This window comes from Electrophorus electricus, chromosome 13 (genome assembly GCF_013358815.1).
Source record: "Electrophorus electricus isolate fEleEle1 chromosome 13, fEleEle1.pri, whole genome shotgun sequence".
In the NCBI taxonomy this organism is placed as follows: Eukaryota; Metazoa; Chordata; class Actinopteri; order Gymnotiformes; family Gymnotidae; genus Electrophorus; species Electrophorus electricus.
Window position 1 is genome coordinate 20,170,054 of NC_049547.1, and position 12,537 is coordinate 20,182,590.

At 44.5% G+C, this 12,537-nt stretch overlaps 1 protein-coding gene across 1 annotated transcript in view; it reads right to left on the bottom strand.

Moving 5' to 3' along the window:
* Positions 1–7,659, bottom strand: part of htr1d (5-hydroxytryptamine (serotonin) receptor 1D, G protein-coupled) — a 21,333-nt gene extending 13,674 nt beyond the window's left edge. The window contains exon 1 of the mRNA XM_027031334.2: positions 7,367–7,659. The gene's annotated coding sequence lies outside the window, so the exon portion shown is untranslated. The remainder of the gene's footprint in view (positions 1–7,366) is intronic.
* Between the last annotated feature and the right edge of the window lie 4,878 nt (positions 7,660–12,537).

Here is a 12,537-nt window from a genome sequence, read left to right on the forward strand (position 1 = left end):
ATCACCTGCCTTTTGACAGGAGATGCCTGCACCTCATTACATGTCACTATATATACTCCTGCAGGTTTGGAGAGATAGCACTACGCATTAGCAGTCGAGACCTCAAGTGCCCTTCAGTGCAATGCTGCTACAGTGAAGAAGATTTGATTTAGAGTTGTTTTGTGTTATTAAAATCCTAATGGATAATAAAAAACAAGTCTGTTCTACTTTGTCTCTTGCTTCCTCTGTGCTGCCTACGTCACACCTGTATTTCAACAGTATTCTAGTTCATTGGTAGCTTGGACTCTGACCTGCTGTACTGGCTAGGATGTGTTCTATGAGTAAATGACAAAGCACTTTTGTAAGTTGTTTTGCATAAGAGTGTCTGCTAAGTGCTGTAAATGTAAATGTAAATGTAAATGTAAATTTTATATAATATTTTTACATTTTATGTCAGTTGTAGCTCTCTGAGGAACTAAATGCTGTGCTGTTTGTTGCCTGATTGCTAGGTTCTAAAATAATCTGGCCTGATACTAATGACAAATGGCTTTTGCCCTTACATGCGTCGCCCCTGGTTACACTGTACTCTCTCCGAATGTTAGGAGACCCACCACGACTTCTCTAAAAGCGCGAGAGATTTGTTTGATTGCTGCCAGACTCCAGATGCCAGTAAAAGTCTGGCTGTCCTGGAGCAGTACTGGGACATGTGAAAAGAACTTAAAGAAGATTCCAGAATGTTCTGCTGTAGCTGGCACTGACCCAGTAGAGTAATCTGGCACTGTACGCATGGAAATCTGGACAAATCCGGAGTAGATAATCTCACACTTCTAAGAGGATGAAGAGGAGAAGAGAAAATGGAATTTTTCAGGGCAAAGATGAGCATGAGATTCAGGTTGTTTGACTGTCCCTACTGCTTGCTGATGTTATCTTTCGGGAAAATTGAATCTCCAAGGGAATTTTCAAACGCTGCACTCAAACAAATCACATTTCATAGCTTCAGAGATTGCCGATTTCATACCAGAATGATTTTTCTATTTTCTTCCCCATTAGATGAATTTCCACTGTGTTAATATTCTATTTCTAATACTGCTTGATGTCTGGAGGAATTGTTGAAAAGTGTCTCTGCTGTTCTGCTGTGGGTAAATAAGATGTTAGCTCATTCCAGGGCTCTGTGTGTGTGTGTGTGTGTTTCTCTCACTCTGTCTCTGTCTCTCTCTCACTCTGTTTCTCTCTGACTTTCTCTTCTTCTTCTTCTTCTCTCTCTCTCTCTCTGTCCTCTCCTCTCTCTCTCTATCCTTTTCTCCATCTCTCTCTCTCTCTCTACTAGTACAGGGCAGCTCACTGACTGACAACATTCGGCTTTGTGAATTATTACTTAAGTGGTGCTTTGCGGTCGAATATAAGCACAACCTGCTCATCTGTTCCAAATCAAGAGCTCAGCAAAACAATCCAAACAAATGAACGACCACTAATGGTGTCAGTCAGCCGGAAGCTCTACTAGCTGAAGCACCATCTACTACACTGTAATTGGCACCGTAATTAGAATCGTTTGGCCTAACTATCCCTTTGGACTTTGAACAACTTTTTGCTAAAAAAGCCCAGTTTGCATTTAAAGGGAAAGTGCCCAGGGCGCATAAATCGTCCAGCCGTTTCTGATTAGCGTGAAACAGAAGAGCCAGACTTCCTTGCCAAAAGTTGATATGGCTTATTATAATAATTGCAGTATCATAATTGCAAATGCATATGAATGTGCACAAGCCACAGAATGAGGCGTTCGGAAGGTTTACCGTTGGCCCTGGTGGGGGTGGGCTTAGAGGATGCAGCGTTTCTCACAGACTGTGGGGGTGGGCTTAGAGGATGCAGCATTTCTCACAGACTGTGGGGGTGGGCTTAGAGGATGCAGCGTTTCTCACAGACTGTGGGGGTGGGCTTAGAGGATGCAGCATTTCTCACAGACTGTGGGGGTGGGCTTAGAGGATGCAGCGTTTCTCACAGACTGTGGGGGTGGGCTTAGAGGATGCAGCGTTTCTCACAGACTGTGGGGGTGGGCTTAGAGGATGCAGCGTTTCTCACAGACTGTGGGGGTGGGCTTAGAGGATGCAGCGTTTCTCACAGACTGTGGGGGTGGGCTTAGAGGATGCAGCGTTTCTCACAGACTGTGGGGGTGGGCTTAGAGGATGCAGCGTTTCTCACAGACTGTGGGGGTGGGCTTAGAGGATGCAGCGTTTCTCACAGACTGTGGGGGTGGGCTTAGAGGATGCAGTGTTTCTCACAGACTGTGGGGGTGGGCTTAGAGGATGCAGCGTTTCTCACAGACTGTGGGGGTGGGCTTAGAGGATGCAGTGTTTCTCACAGACTGTGGGGGTGGGCTTAGAGGATGCAGCGTTTCTCACAGACTGAGCTACAGGTGTCGCGTCCTCCACGTTCCTATGGCCAGTCAGTTTCGGTAGGTTAGTTTAGAACAAATATTACAAATACAGTGGGGCTATTTAAGCAACACGGAGTAGTTTGAATGCCATGACATTCTCACACAAATAAGATTTTAAAAGTTATATAAAAGAACCAGAGAAAGGAATCCTTCTGCTCCTGTGCCATTATATTATATTAAATGATTATATGATTATTATCTCATATTAAAATTATTATAATATTATCTTAGATAACCACACTGTAGATTGAGGCAGAACACAATCACACGACCACACACACACACACAAATTACATGGAGCACTGCAAATTACAGGACTGTGGTACACAATGCTGTTACGCAGAGTCTCCAGGGAAAATCTGCTGCGCAAATTATATAATGCCATGGTAGTGAAGGAAAAAGGCAGCCAAGATCTTTTATGCATTTGTGTGTGTGTGTGTGTGTGTACATGACTCACGGACATGTAGCATGACCTAATGAGACACCCGATTGTAGGTTGGGGATGTCCAGTCTGTTCTCTGCTTTGTTCTCTCAGCCTCTCCAAGTGTGAGGTAAGGGTCAGGTGCAGGTCAGGTGACGGCAGCGACTCATGAGTATTGGATCCACTAGGTCCTTTAATAAATGCACAGAGTGAACGCTTACACCTGCTCTGGTTTAACTGAGCTCAGGCAGGCCAGCATACCGCTGCCCACTTTAAAGACTCACTGCCGCTGAGGTAAGTTAGAAACCAAAAGTGAGAATTGCTGTCTGATTGACTGCCTGGTTGATTGATTGACTGATTTATTGACCGATCGCTTCACTGTGGGATTGATTGCTATATTGATTGAGTTTGAGTTCCGAATGTAACGTACACCTGTACGTTAGTGTGATGTATGGCTGGCATCATCCCTGCACCCCTTACGCATGAACCAGGTGTTCAATAACACGAAGGACCAGGTGCAGTTGAGCTGGGACTGGACGCTGGAACAGAGCTACAACGTGGACTGTCTCAGGGAATGTGAGTGTGCGATATCTGCCTGTAAAAGCGTCCTTGAGTTTGAAAAATGTAACTATGTAACTGAATAAATGTAACTAATAATAATAATAATAATAATAATAATAATAATAATAATAATAATAATATAATAACAATAATAACAGGAATTGCAGGGTAAATCCCATTTTACAGAATATGGAGAAAAACTGAGATGGTAACTGGGGGAGTGAGAGAGGGAGAGAGAGGGAGAGAGAAAGGGAGGGAGAGAGAAAGGGAGGGAGAGAGAGAGAGAGGGGGAGAGAGAAAGGGAGGGAGAGAGAGAGAGAGGGAAGGAGAGAGAGAAAGGGAGGGAGAGAGAAAGGGAGGGAGAGAGAGAGAGAGAGAGAGGGGGAGAGAGAAAGGGAGGGAGAGAGAGAGAGAGAGAGAGGGAAGGAGAGAGAGAAAGGGAGGGAGAGAGAAAGGGAGGGAGAGAGAGAGAGAGAGGGAAGGAGAGAGAGAAAGGGAAGGAGAGAGAGAAAGGGAGGGAGAGAGAGAGAGAAAAAAGAGCATTCAGACCCTTTCGTTTCAGTGGAAGAGAAAATCAGAAGAAGACAAAGGCAAAGAAGAAGATGCCGTGGGTTCAGAATGAGCTTAAATGCATCAAAGAGGGACGTGGAGGAATAACAGGCAGACGGGATTAGTTCTTCAGGCAGGAAGGATCGCGACTGTCACCATCGCCGTCAGAGCACTGTTCCATCAGAAAGAATCCGCTTAAAACTCAGTGGTGTTGTTGGCGTGCTTGAATTTCTCTGTGCAGGGTTGGGTCTGGCCAGAGCATGGAGGTGTTTGTTCAGGTAGGGGACCCGTCCGGACTGACAGGTATTAGTGAGACATCAGAAGACAGGTCAGGTGAGAACAGGCGCGGTTTAAGGGAGGGTGGTTTGCTTGCCCTTCGACCTTGACAGCAGATACAGGCATAGCGCAAGTATGTAGACCAGCGCTCAGTGAGACATGCTACAGCGCTCTGTCTGCACGCAGTGAGACATGCTATGACGCTCAATCTGCACACAGTGAGATATGCTATAGCGCTCAATCTGAACAGTGAGACTTGCTACAGAGCTCTATCTGCACTCATTGAGGCATGCTACACCACAGTGAGACACTCTACATGTATTTGCACACTTGAAGTCGTTGACAGTGATGAGTCTCTAAGGCCATTGAGTCCAGTCAAGAGGATACACTCAGCAATGGAGTTTCAGTGCCAATATCATTACATAAGCACAACAATGACCATTTCAGCAGAACTGAGGAATTGGAACTAAAGGAATTCTTTGTGTGAAAGGCTTAACTGTAGTACTCAACCATTAAGCTCGAATTGAACATCGAATGTATAAAACAAAGATTTTACACCTTAAATTAAACTGGTGTCATTTCCAATCCAGTGAGCTGCGCTACCAAGCCAAAAGAAAGATGACAAAGAAGCTTTTTAAAAATGACAGCCAGCTTTAAGTGCTGACAACGTCCCATGTGCACTCATTCAGGTGGACTTCTATGAGTGTGTAAATGATCACTTTTGGTGATAATTTCTCAACATTCAGAACCATAAGAATTAAATTCCCACTCAACACTCAATACTAAGGCCTTCGAGTAAAATGTTAGTTTTCCCCTGTCCCATCTGCCCCGTCTGTTCCGTCTTCCAGTCATCTCTGGTAATACTGACCTGGTCTCTCTTGGATGGAAACATGTCCCACAGGGTTGTTTATCTTCTCCATGGTATTCTTCCAGAGATTCTTTGATTGTTTTTTGAGAATGAGAGTTCCAAGGCCACAGGTCATGAACAGATTCAGTCCAACATTGGCCTCATAGCAGACCATTTCCTGTTCGTTTCTTTGACTTGACCAATCGGCCGATGAGCTGGAGATGATGTCTGGAATATGGATTGTAGAAATTTCACTCTTGAGAATTTCTCTGATGCTGCACTATTGGCCAACTTGAGAGGTGCAGGTGAATTTTTAAAAAAGGAATCTATTGACGTTGAAAGTGGACCAGTAGCCGGGAATGTTAGGGAGGGCACGTGAGATTTAGGACAGTTTCCCAGCTGATTCTGACCCAGTGACGTCTCGTCAGTTCTATCAACTGCTGACAATTCGACGCAGCAGCGCACAGAGAATTCCAGCATCCCGCTCAGCTCGCGCTGTACCTCTGAGTAGGCTGGTGCCCATGGAAAGCACTCTGACAGTGCAGCGCAGTGATAGCTAGAGATTTTTATTCTGCAGCAGGTATACAGAGGCATCTGTGGTGGTTCTCAGGAGACAATATCTTTCTCTTTGTATTGTGGCTTCTGGCCTCTGCATGAGTGTGTGTGTGTGTGTGTGTGTGTGTGTGTGTGTGTGTGTGTGTGTGTGTGTGTGTGTGTGTGTGTGCGTGTGTGAGTGAGTGTCCGTGTTCCTTTTGCCAACCATTAAAAAAAAAATCATGTTAGTCTTAAGCTAAAAGCTAAGAGGCATTTCACTTTTGGTCAAATTTTAGCCATTTAATATTCACTCATTGGATCAATATAAAAATGCAAAAATACAGTCAACAACAACAACAACAACAAAACACCAGCAGTTTTAGTCACTTAGCTGTGCATGTGGTGCACCTGAAGCTGACAGACTTCAGACCGATTTGCTACACTACTGTGCACAACTGAGTGCAACTATATAACTCTGTTACATAATGACTGGATTTAGGATGAGTTGTTAGGTGAGCGTAGAACAAAGTTTCAAACCGTTATGAGCTAATGACTTAGGTAGTTCACCTACCTAGATCAGCGGTTCCTCTCACTCTTCTCCTGAAACAAGGCCTGCTTCTTAGGCCTGCTTTCCCAGAATGCTAGGGTTTGGGTGTTGCTTTCCCAAAATGCTAGGGATTTTGATTCCCCAGAATTTTAGGGTTCGGTGTTGATTTCCCAGAATGCTAGGGTTCGGGGTTTTAATGTAGTGGCCGTACAGTTTGGTAAAGCGGTAGTTGAGAAGGGCATTATGTCTCCACAGTGCCCTGTGAAGCGACAGTTTCAGCTTTTTCATGCACTCAGAGGGAAAGGGAGAGGAAGAGAAAGAGTGTGAGAGAGTGAAATAGAGTGAAAAATGGAGAGAGTGAGAGAGAGAGAGAGAGAGAGAGAGAGAGAGAGAGCTAGGGAGTGAGAGAGCACAAAGGAGAGAGGAAGAAGAAGAAGACTAAATGGTGATGGACAGTGCACGATTGAATGTGGTCCAGTCATTCAGCCTGAGCTCAGGGCAGTAAGTAGGGCTGCATTTACAGTGACGGAGGGTGACACACACACACACACACACACACACACACACACACACACACACACACACACACACACACACACACACACACACACACACACACACACACAGCCGCATTTCCACTGGCAGAGGGTTACGAGGCCTGTGCTATAATTACCTTTGTCATCATTCAATCAATAAATCACTACTCAAAGCGAGCCTCACTCACGAGCTGAACACAGAAAACTGATGCTCCTGATTACAGCACAGAGACAGCGTGGATGATAACGTGCACAGTAACGAGCCGCGCGGGTTAGCACGTATAACCTGAAACTCAGAGTTAATTACACACTCTGGCGTGAAAAGAACGAGAGTAATAGAGACGAACAGATAAACCCGTCAACGGAGAGACCGAAGACAGATGAGTGGAATCAGTTCATCCATCTCTCCGTGCACCGCGTATTCGTTCCGGCATACCGTTTTGCAGCTTTGCGCAGAAGCTCTGCTCTTTTCAGAGACAGGTAAACGCTTGTGCCTTTTAAATTAACGACTGATGCATAGAGATGCTTGAAAGAGCCTTTATGGAATTAAAACCATTTAAAAATCCATTATTTTTCTTTACAGCTGCAGCCTACCATTAACTTCACCAACATGCGGAACCCGAGTCCCGAGTCACACTTTTGGCAAACTACAAAGTGTTGAAAGTTATCGAGAGTAGGTTTGGCTTACTAGATGCGTTAGACAGAAACGCTGGTCCGCTGCCCCAAGGGGAGTCGCATCACATTACGGGCGTACGTGGGTGGCATCAGTCCGTCTCAGATACACATCCCGGAGTCACATTGTGACTGTTTGGAAAGCTCCCGCTGGCTTCTGATGCGGACACCGTCCGCGTGCCTCAGTGCGCGGTACAGCACGTCCATGCCGAAGTCGCGTGAAAAGTGCCTTCGTCGGTCAGAAAGCAGTACATGTTGCCCTCTCCAAAAGACGCAAGGAAACACAATACGGAATAGACTGCAAGTACGCCCACGCCACTGCAGCCCCCCGTCCCCCCGAAAAAGAGAGAAAACGCGCACCGTCCCGTTGCGCTCGGCACCTGCACCTGCACGCGGGACGCCTCGTCTGAGCGCAAGGTGTCGTTCCGTGCGCACGGGCTGCCTGCATGCGCAATCCCGGTTGAGGCTGCTGGTTGCAGCTCTGCGATTTTTGAAAGCAGGAAGTTTTTTTTTTTTTTTTTTTTTTTTTTTTTTCCGTGGTTCTCGTGGACTTATCAGAAATGCGGCAGGGCTATAATGGTATGACATGTTCTCTTACACCCGAGGTCTTTTTGTTTTCTCTTTTTAAAGAGTTTTTGTAGGATCAGTGGTGATTTCTGTGGCAGTTCTGTACAGTTTCGCAACCGTCACGGATGCACGTCTCCTGGCTCTACATATGTTAACAAGTCTTTAATTAAACGGGGACGTTATGTGCGAATGGTGTGTGTGCCACTATGGTCGGATATAGACTGCAAGCACGGATAGAGTAGCTTAATCTTCCGCGAACGATTCGGTGTTATACAAACAACTTCTGTTGTTTCGGAACCGAGAAACGGAAACAATGGGGTAGTTTAGGTATTATGTGTTCTGCCCGGATTCAGATTAAAACATCGGACGACTCCGTTCTCGGTTCTAATTGCAGACCTTGAAAAAGAGCATCGTGGAGTAGAAATACGAACGGAAAAGATGCGCGTTCGTGTGTGTGTGTGTTTGTGTGTGTTTGTGTGTGTTTGTGTTTGTGTGCGTCTTTCGCTTTCATTCTCTCTCGCCTACACTCCCGTGTGTGTGTTCTTCCATTGCCTTTTTTTTTGCATTGCATTGCATTTTTAGGGACCAAATGTATGTATACATATAGGCCGACAAAAATAATCTGGACCTTTTTATTATCACAAATCATTATCACAAATTCACATTCACATTTATTTGATCGAAATCGCACTTTTAAACAATCCAAAGAGATCAACGTTTATATTTAACCTACGTGGTAAAGATTGTGGCGGTTGTTTATCACAGCCTCATTAGGTAAGACCTAACAAGTATAGCAATACCTCATGTGCGTCAGACACCAAATTACTCCATGAACCAAAGACATAGTTGCGCATGCATCTTTCCATAACTGATCAGCACTCCAGATTCCAAGGTTTGAGCATGACGAATTGCGTCAATCTGATTTTGCCTTCACCAGATCAAATTTGTGAGCGCGTACGATCCACCCACGCCGCTGTTCATTTGCGGAGACGGCTGCGCCCGTGCACAGTTGCAGTCGCGGGCCATTAATTGAGGTCTGCGCTCCAAGAAGGAGGACGGAGAAGGTCAGGGAACGCGCGCACAAATGGACCGGCTCGGTTTGACCGCACACGTGAGCACACGTCCTAGCGCAGTAAGTGTCGGCGGAGACGCGGCGATGGGAGTCAGTGTGCAAATACAAGCACGCCAGCAGTATGCACACCGAGAGACCATTAGAGAGACCTTAAAAGTATTACGCTGAGCTTTAATGTCTTTTCTAGACACCATGAGTCATTTGTATGAATTCAGATTCTGAATACTACCAGCAGACTTAACCTTAACCACACGTTATCCAAGAGCATTTCTTACACTGACCAGACACTTTATTGAACTGGAAATAAATCTAGACATTAAAATAATTTCAGCAGTAAAAGTAAACAAAAACTCGACATGTTGTAGTACATCCCTTGAATCTGAATGTATTTATTTATTGTTTCCTCTTGCATCACTTTAAAACACACAACCATAAACACACACACACTGGCAAACACACAATTCATGCACTCACTCATCTATATTACCCTACAACCATGGCCAGGGATTCTCTATATTCTTTGCACACTCCTTTTTCCCTAATTGAACAACACCAAACACGGCACCCCACCCCCCCCACACACACCCTAGGGAAAGCTCTGCTATCAGGGCGTGCATTCTCCTTGCCTGTTCTAATGAACCATCTCAATTCCCTTGTGTACTGGACCTAAGAAATTGAGGGTGTGTTTTTTAACAAGGTCTTCCTTCATGCTGGAGGTAGATTAGATTTATACACTAAAAACTCATTAAGGTTGCAATATGACAATAATTTCACAGTGTAGACTTAAAAAGCAGCAATTTACATGTAATTTGCCATTTGTACGAATACAAAAGTAATGCAAAAGTAGAGTTTAACACCAAAACATTGTACTGCAGCACAATGAGAAGATCTGAAGTGATCCTTATGAACACTTATGACCACTAATTGTTATGTACAAGTGTGCAGGTCTAAATGCATTTCCAAAATGTCAGCTTGTTCCTCGGGTTTCAAAAGCCATTAGTGCAGGCCAGCCATCCACCAACAAGTACACAGAAGACCACGATCAGGACCAGGTGGTGCAGCAGAACGTGCCCACCCAGGGCAGGCCTCTTTGATGAAAGAAAGAGAGGCTGTGTCATTATTGGCTGTGTCATTATTGGCTGTGTCATCATCGGCTATCATTATTGGCTGTGTCATTATCGGCTGTATCATTATTGGCTGTGTCATTTTCGGCTGTATCATTATTGGCTGTCATTATCGGCTGTATCATTATCGACTGTCATTATTGGCTGTGTCATTATTGGCTGTCATTATCGGCTGTATCATTATCGGCTGTGTGATTATCGGCTGTGTCATTATTGGCTGTCATTATTGGCTGTGCTATTATTGACTGTCATTATTGGCTGTCATTACTGGCTGTGTTATTATTGGCTGCGTCATTATTGGCTGTTTCCTTGCTTGCTCTACAGCGGTACAGGTCTTCCTCTGTCATCTTGCACTGCTGTGGCAGAACTACATTTGGTGCAGAGACTATTGGCCTGCCCACTGATCCACGACCAATCAGATTTCCATAGTTAAATTAAAGTACACTTCAATCAAATATGATTGTGAAAAAGTCACAGCTACTGGGAGTGAGGCATGTGGACATGTAGTGTCTTGTGAAAGAGGTTTAACTCACTCCAAGATTAAACTCACCAGGGATTCTGTATATGTTTTCTACTTTTTTAAGATGCTAATGGATCTGCATAGATTTGCACAAACCAACTTGTATGACCAGTACAGATAGTGTAAAAGTAGGGTGAGCATTTGTCATTTCAGCTAACCAGGAGTAGCAAATGTGGCCTTTAGTGTGGCTTCGTTTGTGTGATTAAATCATTTATGCTTGTTAAAATCCCTATAGATTTGCTCTGACTTATCTTTTGGCTTGTCTGTTTGTGCGCGCACACACACACACACACACACACACACACACACACACACACACACACACACACACACACACACACACACACATCTGAGGAACATTCCAGGGAGTGACTGCAGTGTACTCTAGTACACTGAGGTAGTAAAAATTACAGTGACACAAGGTGTGTGTGTGTGTGTGTGTGTGTGTGTGTGTGTGTGCAGATGTGCATGGCATATGTACAGGCATGCTCTGCAGGTCCTGTGAAATCTCAGCACTCAACATTAGAGGCAAAAGCCCCGAAAGCATAGATCCATTGATGCCGTCATGTTTAAAGTGGTTTAATGTCACTGTTAAGTTCCAGGGACTGTAAGATATTGAGCTCTGCTATATCCCTTCATCTGTAATCTCAAGAGAATCGGTGGACAAAACACACAGGAATCTCGCCCAACAGCAACAGACTGTTTCAATTTGATTTCTGCTGGCTGTCTATGTGTACTTGTGCTGTGTGCATGTGGGTGTAAGTCTAGAAAAGTTTTCTAGAATAATTTCCAGAATAATGTTTTGGCCATTTGACCCTTTCTGAATTGCACAAGAGATTTTGTACTAATTAAACAAATCTCTCTGAAGATTATAGAATGGCGTAGGCTTGAATAATTTGTCAGAGTGGGTGCATATATAACTGTCTCTGTTACATGTCTCTGATCCTGCTTGGTCGGTGTACTGAATGAACGAAACAAGGACCAGCATTTGAATGAACAAGAACAAGCAACACCCAACAAGGACAGGAAAATACAAGGATTAAATACACAGGCTAACCAGGGCTATAACATGAGAGTTAAAAACACAGGCTAGCCAGGGCTAAACATGCGGATTACACACAAAGGCTAACTAAGGCTAAAACATGAGGATTAAGTAAACAGTCTAAGCAGGGCTAAACCCGAGAATTACACACGTAGGTCAATTAAAATAAAGTTGAGCACAGTAAGGGAAGGAGGATATGTAACAGGACCCAGGGCAAAGAGAGAAACACAAAAACAAAACACAGACCACATGGTGCTGTCACCGTGGGAACCAATGAAGCCAGAGGGGTGAAATTGTTACAGTTACATCCAGCAGGCATTCTGTGCGCACTTTATCCACTGCTAATTACCTGAACTTTTAAAAATGTGGCACATTCAGGTAAAGTGACCAGACTGAAACGGTAAAGTGTGTCCTGAGCAGTGTCCTGCATGAGTGGTAGTGTTGACCAGATTAAGTGGCAGTTCACACAAATCACACAATACGGTTAATTGTAAGGTCTTAGAGTTTTGCAGCTACCTTTGCCAATGTAGCTAGTGGATCTGAATGATACGAAGGTGATGATTTTATCAGTGACCTTTCATCTGAACAGAGATAAATATATACATGCCTTTTGTTTTCTGAGGTCAGACATAGGGCGTTTAACTAGCTATGGCAAAACAAACAAAGCACTCCCATCTGCTGTGTTTCATACCTGGTTGCCATGGACACAAGCTGTGTACATAGTGCGTAACGCTGCATCACGTTTTATCATGTATACACACACACACACACACACACACACACACACACACACACACACACACACACACAATCTCTATTTCTTTCTCTCTCTCTCTCTCTCTCTCTCTCTCTCTCTCTCTCT